Raw genomic sequence first — 20,664 nt, 5'->3', positions numbered from 1 at the left:
GCAAGGCCCGTGGGAGACTCAAGAATGAAATTTCTATTAACGAGCACATCTGTACTTTTACGGAATAGTGACCTTCACATATGTTCATTGATTTTTTTTTTCAACATTCCCAGGTTGCCTACTATGTGGTAATCCAAGGCAAACTGAGGCATCCAAAGATTCTAGAGTTCTTTTGCATCATAAACTGTAAAAGCCCTTAAGCTCTGATGCCTCCATTTGCCTCCGAAACTAGCAAACTACTGGAATCTCTTCTCCAGCCTTCCCGACAGTTTGGAAAGTACCTCACTCCCCTTCTGCTTACAATATCTGGAACACTCCATTTTTTTGCAACTGAATTCTGACGGATACAAATGCCTTTTATTATATCCTAATTTGAGCTCTACGAATGAGAGGCATGGCGATCCTCTATTTCATTAAGCAGCGTATGGTATTAACTAAAAAGACTGAGCAGACGCATTTATTCTTTCCTGTGCCACGTAGAGCTTTCGTCCTATGCCAGAAATAGAGTCCTGTTTCTTCCTCCCTCCTCGTCTTGACCACACTGATTTTCCACCAGGCTGGGATGCCCTCTGATCCACTTTCTCAGGCTGGAGTTTTATTTACTTTACAAGACACAAATCAAAACTTTCTCCTCTGTGGGAGGGGGAATAAATTAGGAATTTGGGATTAATATCTACACACCATCATATATAAAACAGATAACAAGGACCCACTGTATAGCACAGGGAACTATATTCAATACCTTAATAACCTATAATAGAAAAGAATATATATCTATCTGCTCTCTATCTACCTATATCCATATCTACCTATCTATATAATAGCTGAATCATTTTTCTATATACCTGAAACCAACACAACATTGTAGATTAACTCTACCTCAATAAAAAAAACTTTTTTTAACTGAAAAAAAAAAATTCTCCTCCTTGAATTCATTCATGGTCCTGGCTTCTCCCGGGGGTCAAACCTTCACCCTCTGCTATGGAAGCCGAGAGTCCTAACCGCTGGATCACACAGGGAATTCCCACTTAGAAATCTTTCCAAAACGGTACTTAGCACTCGTCCTTCTATCTCACCTTAAGTTGTTCAGAAAGCTCTGCAAACTCAAAACTATGATTTCCTAAAAATGAAGAAGCACCCACTGATAACAGTAACTGAATATTTCTCCCCAAATCTGGCTCTGAGACCTTCACCTGAAAGCTCTGGAAGCAATGTGGCTGCCTCTGGGGGTGGGAAGAGAGGAGGGTAAAGGAAGGACCTTGAGGTCAGCCAACTGGAGGCTTCACTGCTGCCGCGAATCCCCTCATCTTGCTCCTGATTCCTGCCCCGACCTGGTGGTCAGTCAGCCTCCCCATTTCATCTGGCTGTATAAGTGAGTTGCCTCTCTTATCCCCTGAAGTGATGTCTCCCCTACAGAATCTTTCCCATTTTCTCAGCACAGTGTTTATCCTAGAACTTACCAGCACTCTGCCCGACACTAAAGTGGGACGCAAAAACAGAAAAAAACTAGAATAACAGTTTCGTTATTTTGAGACGCATCCATATTGGAGCATCTATCAATAGCATATTTCCTCTTACGGCTAAGCCGTTTTCTATTATATGTATAAACCATAATTTGTTTACAGTTCATCTACTGATGAACATGCGAGTTGCTTCCAGTTTGGGCTTATTAGATCTAAAACAGCTATGTAGACATTTGCTTTCCCTTCGTTTTGTCCTGCCTGCCACTGACCCAATGTCAACAACGTCCCAAGAATCATGAGGTTTCCTACTCTGGTTTAGAGGGACAGGAACTATCCCAAGCCCTGTGTGATGTCTCAGGATTGTCCCCTTTATTATTACCCAGGCGTGCTTTCTCCAGCCTCACCTAGCTTCCTCACATGCATGAACTAATCAGCATTTAGCTGAAGACTCAGCAAGGACCTTCTGCGTTTCTCTAGACTTTGCTCTCTTCCTTCGTCTCTCCTCTCTCTCTGTCTCCCTGCCTCCCTCCCTCTCTCTCTGCAGCTCTCTCCTCTCCTGTGTTTTGTCCTGTAAACTCCAACCACACCGGCCATCCCAGACTCCCAAGTCCATCTATCAGCCTCTGCCCGGGTCCCCTTCCAGCATCATGTCCTGGAGACCATATCAAAGCAATCAGCGGAGGCAGTTATATTTGTCTCCTTAGCAGGCTTCCCAGATGGTGCTAGTGGTAAAGAACACACCTGCCAACGCAGGAGACTTAAGAGACGTGGGTTTGATCCCTGGGTCAGGGAGATCCCCTGGAGGAGGGCACGGCAACCCACTCCAGTATTCTTGCCTGGAGAATCCCATGGACAGAGGAGCCTGGCGGGCTGCAGTCCACGGGGTCTCATGGAATCGGAAGTGACTTAGCACAAACACCTCTGTCTCAGCACTGTCTTTGGCCTGATTTCTTTTTTTTCTTTTTAGAAAATGTCTTATTGCCTGATCTCTAATGTCTTTGTTTTCCTCTCTCTCACCCTGTTTTTTTTCTAATGTCTTAAAAATGGTTGGTTCATGTATTTTGTCTGGTTTTCAAGTTGTGCCATTTAGGATGATAAGTCAAGTCTGCCTTGACTCAACCTTGGCTAAATACACAACTCCTCTCATTCCACGATTCCTCTGACTAATACATTCAGATTTCTGTGTATTGTTTTATATTAAAGTTATCTTCACTCATAATTGCTTAGATGATCCTCCTACTCAGGGGCTTACAACTAGACTAACAGATCTGTTGGGATTAAGAGGCCTTCAGAATGGCTGGTCTAAGTTTACCTTTACACACGAGAGGAAAATGAAGAGCAAACAGTGCAGGCAAGTCCCCCAAGGCGACCCAGTCACTCAGCAGCAGTGGCCCCAGGAACAGACCACAGGCCAGTTAACGCTTGATCCTGCCCTCTCCCAAAGAGAAGGTCACTCGTCGTGTCCGACTCTTTGCCACCCCATGGACTATACAGTCCATGGAGTTCTCTAGGCCAGAATACTAGAGTGGGCAGCCCTTCCCTTCTCCAGGGGATCTTCCCAACCCAGGGACTAACCCACATCGCAGGCCGATTCTTTACCAGCTGAGCCACCAGGGAAGCCCAAGAATACGGACCTTCCTGACCCAGGAATCAAACCGGGGTCTCCTGCATTGCAGGTGGATTCTTTACCAGCTGAGTTACTAGGGAAACTCTCCTAAAACCTGTACAAATTTATGAGTCTCTCTTCTGTCAGAAAAGCTGTCGTTAACCAGCAGAAGGCTCCAGATTTAAAGTTCAGGATGTGGTCGTTGATCTACCCTAAGGGCTTCAGTCTAGTTTTAAAATTGCCAAATTCTCTGTCCTTAATAAGAGATCAAGATTCTCAGCCATGGCAGAGAGGAAAGGAGTCCTGCCTTTATTTTCATTTTTTTTCTTTCTTTTTTTTTTTTTAGGAGTCCTGCCTTTAGAAGGGAAAACCGTGAAAGCCGAGGCTTGTGGGCATTCACGTTCATCATCCTTTATTCAATTTCACCCCATGAATGCTTCTAGAGCCACTAGCTCTTCCTCTGGAGTCTAAGTGCTTCTGATTGTGAACTCGAGCTTGTCTTGGCCGTCACTGACCCTGCACGTCACCTTGTTTTTTGCCACAGAGCAAACTGAATATGGATATGTAAGAAATTGACATAAAATGTCTTCATTTCTATTAAGAATTTTTTTGGGGGGAAGGCAAAAGTGTTCCTCTCTATAGTCACAGTTTTACAAAGATGATAGCTTCAATCAATGAATTGTCGTCTAGAAAATTTCTGAAATGACAAGAGACACATTTTCTGGCATTTTCCCTTTGGAATGTAGCTCGTGATTCTGCGCATGCGAGCTCAGTTGTGTCTGACTCTTTTCGACCCCGTGGGCTATAGCCCGCCAGGCTCCTCTGCCCATGGGATTCTCCAGGCAAAAATACTGGAGTGGGTTGCCATTTCCTCCTCCAGGGGGTCTTCCTGACCCAGGGACTGAATCTGGTCTTTATGTCTCCTGAATTGCAGACAGAGAGATTCTTTACCACTAGTGCCACCTGGGAAGCCCCTAACCACGTGATAAGGGGATTTTTTTTTTTTTTACCTTATGTAATATGTATTTTCTTGAGGTTAATAAAGACATTTTTAGCATACATACCATGTAAAATAAAATATACCAGGGAGAAATTTTTATCCCTCTATGTCAAGAAACCTCTGATTTCTTATGCTTATTCTACACTGTCTTGCACAAGTTACTTTACCTCATATAAAGTTAATTTAATTTTCAGTTAACTTAAGCTTCCGTAAATGGTAATTCCCACTTGCTCAAAGGAAATGTCTTGAGAATCGAAAAGTTACGGTTAGAACAGGGCTGCGGTGCTATAAAAAAGCAAAGCATAAGGAAAATGACTCCAAGGAGCCTCTGATAGAACTTTCCTCAATACGTCCATTTATTGGGGCATCATCGTTTGGACAATGGATGGATTGGGTGTTAAAACTGAGTACCACATAACCAAAGTGTTTCGTTTATTTCCAAAGATTAGTTTAGTTATTTGGCTCCATCCTCGCTGATACATTGCTGAAGCACCAACCTGTAAGAAAGTAGCTATAAGGAAGTAGCCTGCCTTACAGGTTTTAATTTATAAACGACGTCTCTTTGGTACCACACAGTTTTACCTGTTACCTGCCCAGAAAGGGGCAGTTGTGTGGATTCATTTGAACACATTCTATTCAGATTCAGGGGGACATACCAATATCATTCATTCCTAAGGCTCCAACCAATATCATGAATCTACGGCAACGGAGCTTATAAAATTAAAGCAGAAGGCTGTAATCTGTCCTAAATAGTGTGTGCAAAATAAGAAGTAACCTATATTTTGCTCAGACAACCACTAAGAAAATCGCATAATAAAGGTTCAGTTCAGTTCAGTCACTCAGTCATGTCCAACTCTGTGACCCCATGGACTAGAACACTCCAGGCCTCCATCACCACCTCCTGGAGCTTGCTCAAACTCATGTCCATCGAGTCAGTGATGCCATCCAACCTTCTCATCCTCTGTCGTCCCCTTCTCCTCCTGCCTTCAGTCTTTTCCAGCATCAGGGTCTTTTCAAATGAGTCAGCTCTCTGCATCAGGTGGCCAAAGTATTGGAGTTTCAGCTTCAGCATCAGTCCTTCCAGTGAATATTCAGGACTGATTTCCTTTAGAATGGACTGGTTGGATCTCCTTGCAGTCCAAGGGACTCTCAAGAGTCTTCTCCAACACCACAGTTCAAAAGCATCAATTCTCTGGCCCTCAGCTTTCTATATAGTCCAACTCTCACATCCATACATGACCACTCGTAAAACCATAGCTTTGACTAGAAGGACCTTTGTCGGCAAATAAAATAATAAAAAAATAATAAAAATTAATATCATTTAAAAGTGGAATATATAGGGACTTCCCTGGTCATCCAGTAGCTTAGACTCTGTGCTCCCCATGTAGGGGGCCAGGGTTCAATCCTTGGACAGGGAACTGGATCTCACGTGCCAAAACTAACAGTCTGTGTGCTGCAACTAAGCCCTGGTGCAGTCATATCAACAAATATACTTTTTAAAGTGGAATATATAAATAACTACACACACTTGTAGTAATACTTATAAAAATAATAACACATATTGCAAATATGCCTAAAACATTATGACAATGAAGGAGATAGTGAAAGACAGGGAAGCCTAGTGTGCTGCAGTCCATAGGGTCGCCAAGAGTCAGACACGATTCAGCAACTGAACATCAACAATGAGGGACAATCCAAACATTAAAAAGTGGAAAATTCAAAGGCCTGGGATTAAAGACTCCCTTTCAAACCCTTCCTATATGTTTCATTAGTGCCTGCCTTCGAGTCAGTTACTTACACTCAATGAATGTGTTTCGTCATCTGTAAAATGGGAATAATAGTGCTTTCCAGGGTGGTGGTGAAGTTCAGAGCCGATACAGCCAAGCGCCCAGCATAGTATCTGGCTCCACGTCCGGCAGCCGTTACTGGAAGGGAAACATGCAGGGGCTAAGGGTGTGAGCCTGGACACCATCCAGACCCAGGCTGCGATTCTAGCTCTAAAACTGCTTTCTCTGCATCTCAGGCAAATCACTTAAATTCTTTGAACTTTGAAGTCTCCATGAAGTCAGTGGAGATAAGCATAAAAAGGTCTTCCTGACTGGGTTGTTGAAAGAACAGACACTATATGTATACATTAGAAAAATGCTTATTCCTCTCTCAACTTTCTAGAAAGAAAAGTCCTAACAACATGGGGGTAAGGAAGGGGTGGTGGAGGAAGCAGCTCTTTCAACTGTTCTCAGGAATAAATCCTCCCTTCCCAAGGAGGAGGAGCAGCTCTCTGATCCTGACAGAAGACACCAGTCCTGAGTTCTAGAAGGAAGTAGGGCACTAGTATGCTGGGTATCAATACAAAATTCTGATATAGACATTTCCTCCCCCTCTCATCACCCTGGCTGGTGGGCTCTAAAACAACGCTTGGGGGGACTTCCCTGATGGTCCAGAGGTTAATAAACTTCCTTACAATGCAGGGGATGTGGGTTCAATCCCTGGTCAATGAAATAAGATCCCACACACCGAGGGGCAACTAAGCCCATGTACCACAACTACTGAGCCTGAGCACTGCAACTACTGAGCCCTAGCACCACAACTACTGAGCCTGAGCACCATAACTACTGAGCCCAAGCACCACAACTACTAAGCCCTAGCACCACAGCCACCAAGCCCAAGCACCACAACTACTGAGCCTGAGCACTGCAACCACTGAGCCCAAGCACCCAACCACTGAGCCTGAGTACTGCAACCACTGAGCCCAAGCACCCAACCACTGAGCCTGAGTACTGCAACTACTGAGCTCATGCCCCACAACTCCTGAGCCTGAGCACTGCAACTACTGAGCCCTAGCACCACAACTACTGAGCCCAAGCACTGCAACCACTGAGCCCAAGCACCCAACCACTGAGCATGAGTACTGCAACTACTTAGCTCGTGCCCCACAACTCCTGAGCCCACAATCAGAGAGAAACACACACACCACAGTGAAGGGCGCACATGCCAGAACTGAGACCTGATGCAGCCATATAAGTGAACATTTTTAAACAAAACAAGATAATCCCTGGGGCCAAACCCATTCACAGAGGTCCTGAATGTGCTTCCAAAGCAGGACAAGGCACCCTGGTCTGCTTACTCCCTGCAGGGTCAGGCTACAGAGCAAAGCTGCCCTCAAGCCACCTGACAGGAGCCTCGCGAGTGTGGGAGAGCTGAAGCCAGGCTGTCTTTCTCCCTGTCCCTCCTGTCTGGGCAAACCGCACAGGCCCGAGTCATTAGACTGAATCTACTTGGCCGAGTCATTTCTTTCTGAAGGCAAACCGCTGTGAATGTCTTACTGCTTAGATCTGGTTCAAAAGCTAGGCGGCTGCCGCCTGCCCATTATGGCGTCCTGTGGGGATTACACAGTACTTGTACTCCACTAAAACATCAATGCTTCTGTCTGCTATCTACTAGTAGTTTTAGGTATATCCTTTATCACCCTGAATGTTGGAAACAGTCGAAGGGTAATCATTAGCCCCCAGACTCTAAACCTTATAAAGCATACAGCACATGGTCAGTCGTCAGTAAATGCAAGCATGATAACTTATTTGAGTTTTGCACTTAGCGGCATGGTTAAGAGCATGAATTTTGAAATCAAGCCAGCCTGGACTTAGATCTTGAGTCTGACATTTAACTAAAGGGATGGTTTTGGACACCATCCTTGGCCTCTGCGTGACTCAGTGTCCTCGTTAAGCTGCTGTAGACTCCATGGGCCTGGGTGTGTGCCTGACACACAGTAGCTGTGCAAGAACAGGAGCTGCTTCTGGTTTCAGCTGGATCCCAAGAATCCCACCTGGCCTGTTATTCTCAGCCTCAGTACAAAAGCAAACCTGGGAAGCATCCTGACTTCTGCCAAGTTCTCCTGACTCCCGCTGCACTGCCAGGGCAGCCGTCCCTTCTTTCCATCCCCACTTACACCGAAACAGCTCGGGTCTTCCTGATTTCAAAGGTCACTTATTATAATCACTCAGTTAACTGGCTTCCCTCTCATTCTACTCCCACAGAGCCTCCTACATGCCACTGCCACCAAAGTCTTCCTCAAGTCTCACCTTATCAGCTAACATTCCTCAGGCTGACGTGCAAGCCCAACCAGAACATGCCTTTTGGCCTGTCTTTCCAACTCAGTTTCCTATTTTTCTCCTGCATTTTACCAGCACTTATTGAATATTTACAAGCAATCACACACCTACTTCTCTTTTGTCTCCATAATCTGTGGATAAAAGGCAGCTCACACAGCCATTCAGTGGCTGGGTCGGAATTTAAACACAGATTCACCTTTTATTTGTTTATCTATTGATGTATTTTTGGCCACACTGCATGGCAGGCAGGATCTTAGTTTCCTAACCAAGAATCACACTCGCCCCCCTGCCCCTGCAGTGGAAGCACCGTCTTAACCACTCGCCCCCCCGCCCCTGCAGTGGAAGCACCGTCTTAACCACTGGACCATCAGGGAAGTCCCCAGTGCATGCGTGCTAAGTCACTGCAGTCTTGTCCAACTCTGTGCAACCTTATGGACTGTAGCCCTCCAGGCGCCTCTGTCCATAGGATTCTCCAGGCAAGAATACTGGAGTGGGTTGCCGCACCCTCCTCTATATCTTCCCGACTCCCCAAATCCGCATCTCTTAAACCACCTTCATTGGCAGGTGGGTTCTTTACCAGAAGTCCCCAGACCCACTTTTTAATTCTCAGTTCCATGCCCTTCCCACTGTGTTCCTTGAACTCACACCTGGCCCTGAGGCTCCGGTCGAACCACACATCCACTTTCCCAGGCTCTTGCCTTGGTCTTGCTTTATCCTTGCCATTCCTGTCCATCTCACATCACTGCAGGTTTCTGAGCTCCCCATGCACCCACCGTTTTCACCTAAAAAATCTCAGTTCAGTTCAGTTCAGTTGCTCAGTTGTGTCCGACTCTTCACGGCCCCATGGACCACAGCACGCCAGGCCTCCCTGTCCATCACCAGCCCCCGGAGTCTACACAAACTCATGCGCATCGAGCCGGTAATGCCATCCAACCATCTCATCATCTGTTGTCATCTTCTCCTCCCACCTTCAATCTTTCCCAGCATCAGGGTCTTTTCAAATGAGTCAATCTTCACATTGGGTGGCCAAAATATTGGAGTTTCAGCTTCAACATCAGTTCTTCCAATGAACACCCAAGACTGATTTCCCTTAGGATGGACTGGCTGTATCTCCTTGCAGTCCAAGGGACTCGCAAGAGTCCTCTCCAATACCACAGTTCAAAAGCATCAATTCTTCGGTGCTCAGCTTTCTTTATAGTCCAACTCTCACATCCATACATGACTTGACAAGACAGACCTTTGTTGGCAAAGTAATGTCTCTGCTTTTGAATATGCTGTCTAGGTTGGTCATAACTTTCCTTCCAAGGAGTAAGCGTCTTTTAATTTCATGGCTGCAGTCACCATCTGCAGTGATTTTGGAGCCCCCAAAAAATAAAGTTTGCCGCTGTTTCCACTGTTCCCCCATCTATTTGCCATGAAGTGATGGGACCGGATGCAATGATCTTAGTTTAGAAACATATAAATCTTTATTTATTACCAGGACCATCCCATACCATAGATCCTACCCAGCGTTAGTACAGAAGTATTAGCCACGTCTTGTCTCCCTGCAGGACTTTCCTTCCTGAGGATGGGAATCTTCTCTCATGCTCCTATCCCTCTCAGTACTTCTCAAGGAAACTTGAATTAAGTGAATGCAAGACCCTTTAGGCTACATGTTCCAACAACCAGGCAGTCATTCAACCAGTATTTATCAATTCTCTAGTACTATGCTAGATCCCGGGGACGCAGCGGAAAACAAGGGAAATGTTTCTCACAGTTTCGAGTCTAGAATTCTAGACCGCTCGACTTGTGTTACTAGTCTAAGGACCGTGCTGAGCGTGTATGTTGGGTTCTTTACAGAACTAGGCTGGAGACAGTCCCAAAGGAGAACTTCTGAGGTCCTACTATCTCACAGCGCTTTACTCTTTCCATTTTGGCTTCTAGCTATTTTTCTCTCAGTTAGAATCACATGCGATTCCACGGAAGGCTGGGCTGGGAAACAAATTCAAAATATAGACTTATGCAGAAGCCCCTTACTCCAACACCTAAGTCCTTGTTAGTGGGCCCATTCCGTTTCCTGGGCTCATTTCTTTTTAGTGTTGGGTGATATTCCATTGTCTGGATGTATCCAGACATCTGGATGTATCATAGTTTAAGTATCCTAAACTTAAATATCCTAAACCTGTGGAGGGACATCTTGGTTGCTCCCGAGTTTTAGCAATTATGAACAGAGCTTTTATGAATATCCCTGTGCAGGTTTGCATGTGGACCTAAGTTTTCAACTCTCTTCGAATAGCAAGGAGTGAGACTGCTGCACTGTATAATTCATTGTATGTTTAGCTTTGGGGATAAAACACCAGACTGTCTTCCACATTGCTGGACCTTTTGCATTCCCACCAGCAACATATGGGAGTTCCTGTTGCTCCACATTTTCACCACCATTTGGTGTCATCAGTGTTTCAGATTTGGGCCATTCTCACAGGTGTGTAGTGGTATCTCGTTTTCATTTGTATTTCTCTGATGCCATGTGATGTGGACCATCATTTCATTTTCTTATTTGCCATCTTTGTATCTCCTTTACTGAGCTACCTGCTAAGGTCATTGGCCCATTTTTAAATCAGGTTGTTTTTCTTACTGTTGAGTTTTAAGGCTTCTTTGTGTATTGGGGATAACAGTCACATCTGTTGTGACTTTTGCACCTATTTTCTTCCAGTCTGTGGTTTGTCCTTTCATTCTTTTGATGGTGTCATTCATGGAGCAGAACTTCTTAATTTTAATGAAGGCTTGCCTATCCACTAGTTCTTTTATGGATGACGTCTTTCTTGTTATATCTAGAAGGGCATCATTATACCCAAAGTTACCTAGATTTTCTTCTGTGTTATCTTCTACGAATTTTATAGTTTTCCCTTTTACATTTATGTCTATTGTCCATCTTGAGTTAACTTTCATGAAGGATGTAAGGTTTGGGTCTAGATTCTTTTTTTTTTTTTTTTTGCATATGCATATCCTGTTCTTCTAGCACTGTTTGCTAAGGAGACTATCTTTACTCCATATATTGCCTTTGCTACTGCTGCTACTGCTAAACCGCCTATTGCCTTTACTCCTTTGTCAAAAATCAGTTCACTATGTTTATGAGGGTTTCTAGGCTCTCCACTCTGTCCCAGTGATTTGTGTGTCCATTCCTTCCTCAGTACTTCATTGTCTTGATTACTGTAGCTCTAGAGTAATCCTTGAAGTCAAAAAGCATTACTTCTCCAACTTTATACTTCTCTTTCCAATATTGAGTTGGCTATTTTGAGTCCTTTGCCTCTCCATATAAACTTTAGAATCAATTTGTCCAAATAACTTGCTGGGATTCTGAATAAGACTGCACTAAATCTATAGATCAAGTTGGGCAAACATCTTGACAATACGGAGTCGTCCTATACATGATGGTAGCTCAGTCGGTAAAGAATCTGCCTGCAGTGCAGGAGACCTGGGTTGGATCCCTGGGTCGGGAAGATTCCCTGGAGAAAGAAATGGCAACCCACTCCAGTATTCTTGCCTGGAAAATCATATGGACAGAGGAGCCTGGAGGGCTATAGTCCATGGGGTCACAGGAGTCAAACATGATTTAGCAACTAAATCACCACACCATCCATGAACATGGACTATCTATTTATTTAGTTCTTCCTGATCTCAGTCATAAGAGTTGCACACCAGGCCTCCCTGTCCATCACCAACTATTGGAGCCTACTCAAACTCATGTCCATCGAGTCGGTGATGCCATCCAACCATCTCTTCTTCTTTCATCCCCTTCTCCTCCTACCTTCAATCTTTCCCAGCATCAGGGTCTTTTCAAATGAGTCAATCTTCACATCAGGTGGCCAAAGTGTTGGAGTTCTAGCTTCACCATCAGTCCTTCCAATGAATATTCAGGACTGATTTCCTTTAGGATGGACTGGTTGGATCTCCTTGCAGTCCAAGGGACTCTGAAGAATCTTCTCCAACACCACAGTTCAAAAGTATCAATTCTTCGGCACTCAGTTTTCTTTATAGTCCAATTCACATCCATACATGATTACTGGAAAAACCATAGCTTTAACTGGATGGACCTTTGTTGGCAAAGTATTATCTCTGCTTTGTAATATTCTGTATAGACTGGTCATAACTTTTCTTCCAAGGAGCAAACGTCTTTTAATTTCATGGCTGCAATCACCATCTGCATTGATTTTGGAGCCCCCAAAAATAAAGTCTGCCACTGTTTCCATTTTTTCCCCATCTATTTCCCATGAAGTGATGGGACCGGATGCCATGATCTTAGTTTTCTGAATATTGAGCTTTAAGCCAACTTTTTCACTCTCCTCTTTCACTTTCATCAAGAGGTTCTTTAGTTCTTCTTTGCTTTCTGCCATGAGTGTGGTGTCATCTGCATATTTCATTTGGGGGAATGCTAATGTAAATGGTATTATGTTTTTAACTCAAATTCCACTTGTTCATTTCCATTATATAGTTAAGTGATTGACTTTTTATTAACCTTGTATCATGCAACCTTGATATAATCACTTTTTAGTTCCAAGAGGTTGTGTGTGTGTTTTCACTCTCTCCGATTTACACAGTGGTCATGTAATCTGTGAACAAATACAGATTTGTGCACTCATTCTCAATGTGTATATCCTTTTATTTTCTTTCCTTTTTTTTTACTGCATAGAACTTTCAGTGTAATGTTGAAAAGGACTTATAAGAAGGGACATCCTTGCCTTGTACCTGATCTTAGTGGGAAAGCTTTGAGTTTTTTACCATTGAGTGCAATGTTAGCTATAGGTTTTCTGTACACAATCTTCATCAAGTTGAAGAAGTTCCCCTCTATTCCTAGTGAACCGAGAATTTGTTCATGAAGGAGTGGTAGCAACTGCATTGTACATCAAAGAAAAACACATTCCAATACTGTCATCCTGATCCCTGGAGACATTCCAGTATACAAAGATAAAGAGAATAATCATAGTACTGCCTTGAAAAAAAAATTCATAGGGATTTCTAAACATGAGGAATCGAACTTCCATATTTCTTCCATCTCTCTCTAAAATTCCACTAAAATGATAGGAAAGAACTGAAAAAAGAAGAAATAAAAATTATGAAGGCATCAATCAAGAAGAGTTCTGACAGAAACCTAAGAGAGGTCAATCATTTGTTGGAAGCATAAACATAAAACTTAAGTATCAACTGACTTAGCAGAGGAGAAGGTTAAAAACTAGGTGCCTGTTGGAGGGGAAACCAACAAGAAGTAAGACGATTAGCAGAACAAAACTCCAGAAAAACTGAGAGCTGGAGGTACTGAAAAGTTGTTCTAGGTTGTAGTGCACAACACTTTCGATCCTGGATCTTTTCCATTCTTTTCCACCACAACCGTCATGGTATGGAAAATCTCTGCTGCAGCCCCCAAGCTTCACTATAACCAAAAGTCCTGGACTTAGGAACATCTGGCAGATCCAAGAGCATGGCTAAAGGATTCTGACGAAAATAGAAGGATCAGGTGAAAGGCTACCTAATGAAAATTGATCCTGCTCCAGCTCATCTTTGCATTCTTTTACTGATCAGAACGATATCACGTTGCCAGGCCAAATAAAATTACTGATGAGGAGTTCTGCTAGAACCAGCATTGTCTTCCACAAAATTAAAGCAGACATTCATATTAACTTATGAAATGATGAGCCTTCTGTATGTCATTTATGTTTTCAAGCAATTAACCTGATTATAACTTAAAGTTCTCTCATTGCATCAGCTTGTCCAGAGGGAGGCCTCTAGAATTCTACCTCCCTGTTGACATTAGTGATTAGGAGGCCACGCGAGGTCTGCAAGAAACAAACAGATCTCCCACTTTACTTGGAAAAAATTCCACAACAGGAGCAAGAGAGACCCCATTCCTTTGGCAAAGCATCACCAAGAAGCCTTATTTAAAAATCAGTTAAACTGTTTCTAGGCAGGTAATATCTTAGCGGTGAGTGGTTTTAGTGTGATTGTGGTGGTTTTTTGTTTTGAATTTTACAATTTAGGAAATTTGCACATTAAAATACTTCTATTGGGAAATCGCTCTAATTTTCCAAGCAAGTAAGTTGCAACATATTCAATATACTTACTATTTATTATGCCTTATCTAGCATATCCCATTCTATTTTATTCTCCTTTCAAGTTTGTAGAATGTGGCGTTACAATAGGGTTTTATGCTCTGTAATTTGCTACTGTTGTTTGCATTTATTTTTTTAATGACATAAAATTGAAAAGCTGGCAAAGTAACAAGTTAGTACATAATTTAGAAATTTCTTTGGAAACATAACCTTCTAGAAATATTCAGAATGGCTTGTTAATAAAATGTTATCAGAGCACATAAGTCTTCTTAACATACAGAACAAAAGTCATACTGTCATAGCGACAAAGCATTTCCTCAATAAAACATCCAGTCTCAATCTCCAACCCAGGAGCACATAAACTTGGAAATGACCTTGGCAAGTCTCCTTCAAACTTAACTGGCTTCTCTTGATTGTATAGCTAAAAAATCTGTAAAAGAGCAACCAATTACAAAATGCACTTGAAATATTTTATTAACGCTAGTCCAATTGTCTCAACATAAAAAAGCTGAAATAAACTCTCTCCATATGGCAAAACTGTAACCTTAAAGTTTATTTAATAAACCTAATATTGCAATACAATGAAACTAGTACAAAACCTTGATATAGTACAGAAATCTTGATATTTCATTAAATAGCATCTACATTTTGGAGATACCCTTAATTTTTTAAATCTCTCGACAAGTAAATGAAGCCATTGCACATAAACCTGGCAGACATTCAGTTAAAGTTAATGTGTGGATAAGTAGATAACCAAAACTCTGAATCAACACAATTCACTTCTTTTGCTTAAAGGGAAATCTTCAGGGACATTGTTCAGTCGCTCAGTCATGTCTGACTCTTTGCAAGCCCATGGACTGCAGCATGCCAGGCTTCCCTGTCCTTCACTATCTCCCGGAGCTTGCTCAAACTCATGTCCATTGAGTCAGTGATGCCATCCAACCATCTCATCCTCTGTTGCTCCCTTCTTTTGCCTTCAATCTTCCAGCATAAGGGTCTTTTCCAATGAGTTGGTTCTTCACATCAGGTGACCAAGGTATCGGAGCTTCAGCACCAATCCTTTCAATGAATATTCAGGGTCGATTTCCTTTAGGATTGACTGGTTTGCTCTCCTTGCAGTCCAAGGGACTCTCAAGAGTCATCTCCAGCACCACAGTTTGAAAGCAATTCTTCAGTGATCAGCCTTCTTTATAGTCCAACTCTCACATCCATACATGACTACTGGAAAAACCATAGCTTTGACTATATGGACCTTTGTTGGCAAAGTGATGTCTGCTTTTTAATACACTGTCAAGTTTTGTCATAGCTATTCTTCCAAGGAGCAAGTATCTTTCAATTTCATGGCTGCAGTCACCATCTGCAATGATTTTGGAGCCCAAGAAAATAAAATCTGACACCATTTCCAGTTTTTCCCCATCTATTTGCCATAAAGTGATAGGACCAGGTGCCATGATCTTAGTTTTTTGAATGTTGAGTTTTAAGCCAGCATTTTCAGTCTCCTCTTTTACCTTCATCAAGATGGCCTTTAGTTCCTCTTTGCTTTCTGCCATTACAGTGGTATCATCTGTGTATCTGAGGGATATTCAGGGACATAGCTTAGGATTTGGAGAAGGCAATGGCACCCCACTCCAGTACTCTTGCCTGGAAAATCCCATGGATGGAGGAGCCTGGTAGGCTGCAGTCCATCGGGTCGCTAAGAGTCAGACATGACTGAGTGACTTCACTTTCACTTTTCACTGTCATGCATGGAGAAGGAAATGGCAACGCACTCCAGTGTTCTTGCCTGGAGAATCCCAGGGACGGGGGAGCCTGGTGGGCTGCCATCTCTGGGGTCACACAGAGTCAGACATGACTGAAGTGACTTAACAGTAGCAGCAGCAGCAGCTTAGGATTATATTATTTGTAATATATTAGTTACTAAGATGAAAACCAAATGTAATTCTCAGACTTATCCAACCTCCAGCAGTTGAAACCACTTATGCCCTATGCCTGAAAGTTCAGTCTTATCACGCTGAACCAATCAAAGCCAGAAAAGTCGTACTAGAGTTTTCTTGAGAAACAGAACCAAGAAGAAAGAAAGAAAAAGGGAAGGAAGGAGTGAAGGAGAGAGGAAGAAAGGAAGGAAGCTCTTTTTTTTCTTTTTTTTCATGTTCATTCACCAAACATTATGTGGAGCTCTTTATAAAGACCTGGCTCACAATGATGATAGAGTCTGACAAGTTCCATGATCTGTGGTTGGCAAAATGGGGACCCTGGAGAGCCCATGATGTGAGTTCCAACCCAAAAGCCAGCAGGGAAGGTCAAGACCTAGGAAGAGCTGACTTTCCAGTTCCCTTGCAAAGGCAGGAAAAAGACTGATGTCCCAGCTTAAGGCAGGAGGGGAGAAGGAGTTTTCCTCTACTTAAACGTCTTTTTTGTTCTATTTGAGTTTTCAATCGGATGAGGCCCACCTTCTTTAGAGAGGGCAATCTGCTGGAATCAGTCTACTAATTCAAACATAAAGCTCATCCAGAAACACCCTCATAGACACACCCAGAATAATGTCTGACCAAACATCCGGTCACCTCTTGGCCTAGTCAAGTTAACACATAAAGTCAACCATCACAGGAGTATATTGGGAGCCTGAGACCTGGCTACTGGAACTGCAGAAGAATTCCAGTCCCCTTAGAGTAGCATCCATTCTTCACAACGATTGTCACCAGCACCAATCCTTTGGTGCTCCCCATGACGTTCCACTCTCTAGTGGTACCCAACTATTTGGATTTAATTCCCAGAGTGCCTCACATTCTCACACTTCCCTTCTTGGCTCAGGCCACTCTCCTCTGTCTAGAATGCCTCCCCTCAACGTCTTTCCCTGGAGGACACCTATTCAGCATCTCAGGACTCGGGCTGGCTGCCTTTGCTTCGGGAATTTCTTCCCTCACCTCCACTGTCCATGTTCAGTTGAGTCAGCTGCTCCTGTTTACTCTTTTCTCCAATAAAGCACTGAACTGCAATTGTCTGGTTAGTATCTACTCAACTGTGTCCTCGTCAAACCGGCTTCAAGGCTGGGTCTCACTTACATCTGTGTCCCCAGGAATAAACACAGTGTTGAGTATATAATGAGAGCTCAAAACCCAAATTGTCTGATGTACGTGTCTGAAAGGACTTCAGCTGCCAAAGACTCAGGATCCAGTGAACCTGGATGAGCGCTGGGCCTTGAGGCAAAACTTCCTCCTCCCTGGCTTTGTCCTCATCTACACAACTCTTCCATTTTGGTTTCTCTACCCAAGAGTCCAGCTTTCCTCTAGATCTGAGCCCTGCTCTGAACCCAAGGGTAGAGGTCAGCCTACTTGCCAGATGATGGCTCCTTCTTCCTCTTCTGCTCCTCATTCCCATGTGGCTTGCCTACTGTGGCCTCTCCCTCCTGCCTGACCCCACCCAACACGCTCAACTTCTCTCCTTGGAGACAAATTCTTGCTCAACCTAAGCATTTATTTACTGTTCCCTTCCCAGTGGCTCAGACGGTAAAGCGGCTGCCTGCAATGTGGGAGACCCAGGTTCGATTCCTGGGTTGGGAAGATCCCCTGGAGAAGGAAATGGCAATCCACTCCAGCACTCTTGCCTGGAAAATGCCATGGACGGAGGAGCCTGATAGGCTACAGTCCATGGGGTCGCAAAGAGTCGGACACAACTGAGAGACTTTATGTTCACGTTCACTTTCCCAGTAGCTCAAACGGTAAAGAATCCGTCTGCAATAGGGGAGACCTGGGTTCAATCCCCGGGTGGGGAAGATCCCTCAGAGAAGGACATGGCAACCCACTCCAGTATTCTTGCCTGGAGAATCCCATATGACAGAGAAGCCTGTAGACATAGACAGTGGGCTACAGTCTATGGAGCCTCAAAGAGTTGGACATGAGTAAGCAATTAACACTTTCACTGGGGCAATGAGCTTTGGACTGATCCTTTATAGGCAAGCCTACTGTGAGGTTAACATTTCAAGTCTCTCAGCCCACAAAGTGCCAGCATTTTCCTTTTGTCTCCCGACCTAGACATGATCATCTAACTCTCCTTCTGTTATAATCACCAGCCTCCTTCTCAGAGATAATGTGAGTAACAGTGTATTTAATTTAACTCAAAGAAGAAAAAGCAAAGCCTAAAAATGAAAAGATGCATGAGCAGTCATTGGCCTCCTTTGATTCAGGTACAAGGTCTAATTACAAAGTGAAACTAATTTCATTTTATCAAATACATCAGGATATGAAGTTTATCTCATGAGGGTAGTCACTCATGCATCTGAACCAACATATTAAACATACGAGGAAACTCAGTTCAAAGCTTTTATTTTGGGTTACCCAAAGGCTTGATTCAAAACAACTCATAGTTATTTTCAGAAGTAAAATTCACCCTTGAAAATAAATATGGAGCATCACTGAGGATATTTGTGTTAGTGAGCTGCAAGCTCTGAAAGCATTTCTAAAAGAGAAGTGTGTTTAGTATTTTGAATAAACGTGTAAACTTCTACATTTAAATGTACAAATTTCATTGTATCCAAGATTTTTTTTAAATCTCAGATTTCTATTTCCTTTTCTTGCTCAAGCAATTTGTAATATCAACCACATAACTTATTTTATTGAAGAATCATACTTTGAAACAAATATATCACTAAAAGTAAAAAAGCCTAAAATAAGTGCTTTTCAGATGTAAGATATCCATTGTCTAACATGGCCACGCAGTACCTTTGTGTATAGTATTAACTGGGACCAAATCACTTGGAGAGGTAAAGGGAGTACTCCTTTCTTTTTCCACAACAGCAGCAGCAGTTTTGAAAACACTGACAAATTGTTCAAATCATTTCGTTTTTGATCCATTTCCTGGCTCTCCCGCTGGAGTGTCGCTTTCTTCACCTCTCTCCTTTCATTTGCCTTCAGCTACTTTAACTTCCGTCAGGGAGCAGAAGAGAGGTCTCGATATCCATCTGTTGCGATCCTCACATCAACCAAAGTTCCATCAGTTTTGTAGGTCTAATGGGGACTTTTCTCTCTAACAAGAAAATCAAAGAGATCCACTCCATAGAGGGAAATGGTGTATTTTTTTAAGGGAGTCCTGTGTCCATGTCAGGTGGCAATTTCAGGTGAGCACAGGCCTGTGTGAGCTGGTAGGTATAATTCTTACACCCTAATCATAGGCATCACTATAGACCTATTTGGTGATATGTAGTCAAACAGGCTACAGTTAAATTTTATTTCCGTCCTCTCTTAAAGGTACTTCATGACCTTGGTTCATCTTCTTTCTGTAGGACATAACGGGTCTGAGCTTTCTGAGTGGCAGAACTTTACTGCTTAATTTTTGTTATTACTAATGGCATGCCCTACTATCTTCTGTCTCTCCTATATGTGTGTGTAAATGAAATAGTGGAGATGTAAAAAATGTATTTGAACACACACTGAGAAGAGAGATGATTATAAACTCTATATTAAATGTGATGCTACTCATTGTCCTATATTATTAAATTAGGTCTCTCTGTCATCCCCATTCAGGAAAGACACGTAGGGGAAAAGCGACCTGTGAGAGCGTTAGTATCAGTTTAAATCAACTGTATTAATTTTCTGTAAACTGCTATTCACATGATGTTGAAAAGTTTAACCATTATATTGGACCTTCCTTCATTTTCATGATAAATTTCTTTATATTATACTTCAATAAAAATTTTTAAAAATAGAATTAAAAATTCTCTCTAAGCAACAAATGCTGAAAAAGACAGTGATGGTAAGGTTTCTTTGGTCAATTCTTTTCTATCCTGAAACGATCAGGGTTTGTATATTCATATACATCTAGTATATGAAAACATTCGTCTGCTGCTCTGTGTATCTTCCCTTGCCAACCTTCTGATTTGAATGTTTTGCTTGACTTGAATCTGCTTAAAGGATATTTGCCTTTATCCTTTTCTTATTCTTATTACATCTTTCAGCTTAAGTGTAAAATCTTCTGGTTTTGCCATTTTTATCCCACCGGACATCACTATTTCTCTTTAATCTTTCGTATTCATCTGATCTAGCTTTCCACTCTGCAAGGATTTCCCATTTGGCTTTAAGCTGCTTATGGAATTCTTATTTTGGCTAATTAGATTTAATTCTGAAAGCTGAGAAAGGACTGCATGGATCACTTGCCGCCTCTCCATCCCCCCCAAAAAAAGTTCTGTCTCAAATGGAAGTGTCTGGAGACTAAACAAGGGCAGGTCCAGACATCTGTGGCATAACACTCATGGTATACCAGTTTATGGGACACCATATGAGTCCCTATGCCCCAAGCTGTCTTCCTGCCTCCTGCTTGCTGTCTGCTGCGTGGAATATCCTTATCTGGGAGTTAGGCTTTGCATTCCACAATTACAGGTAGAATGTGTAGACACGTAGAGGAAAGAAAGTGA

This window comes from Budorcas taxicolor, chromosome 22, assembly GCF_023091745.1.
Source record: "Budorcas taxicolor isolate Tak-1 chromosome 22, Takin1.1, whole genome shotgun sequence".
Lineage (NCBI taxonomy): Eukaryota > Metazoa > Chordata > Mammalia > Artiodactyla > Bovidae > Budorcas > Budorcas taxicolor.
This window is presented reverse-complemented; position numbering follows the sequence as displayed.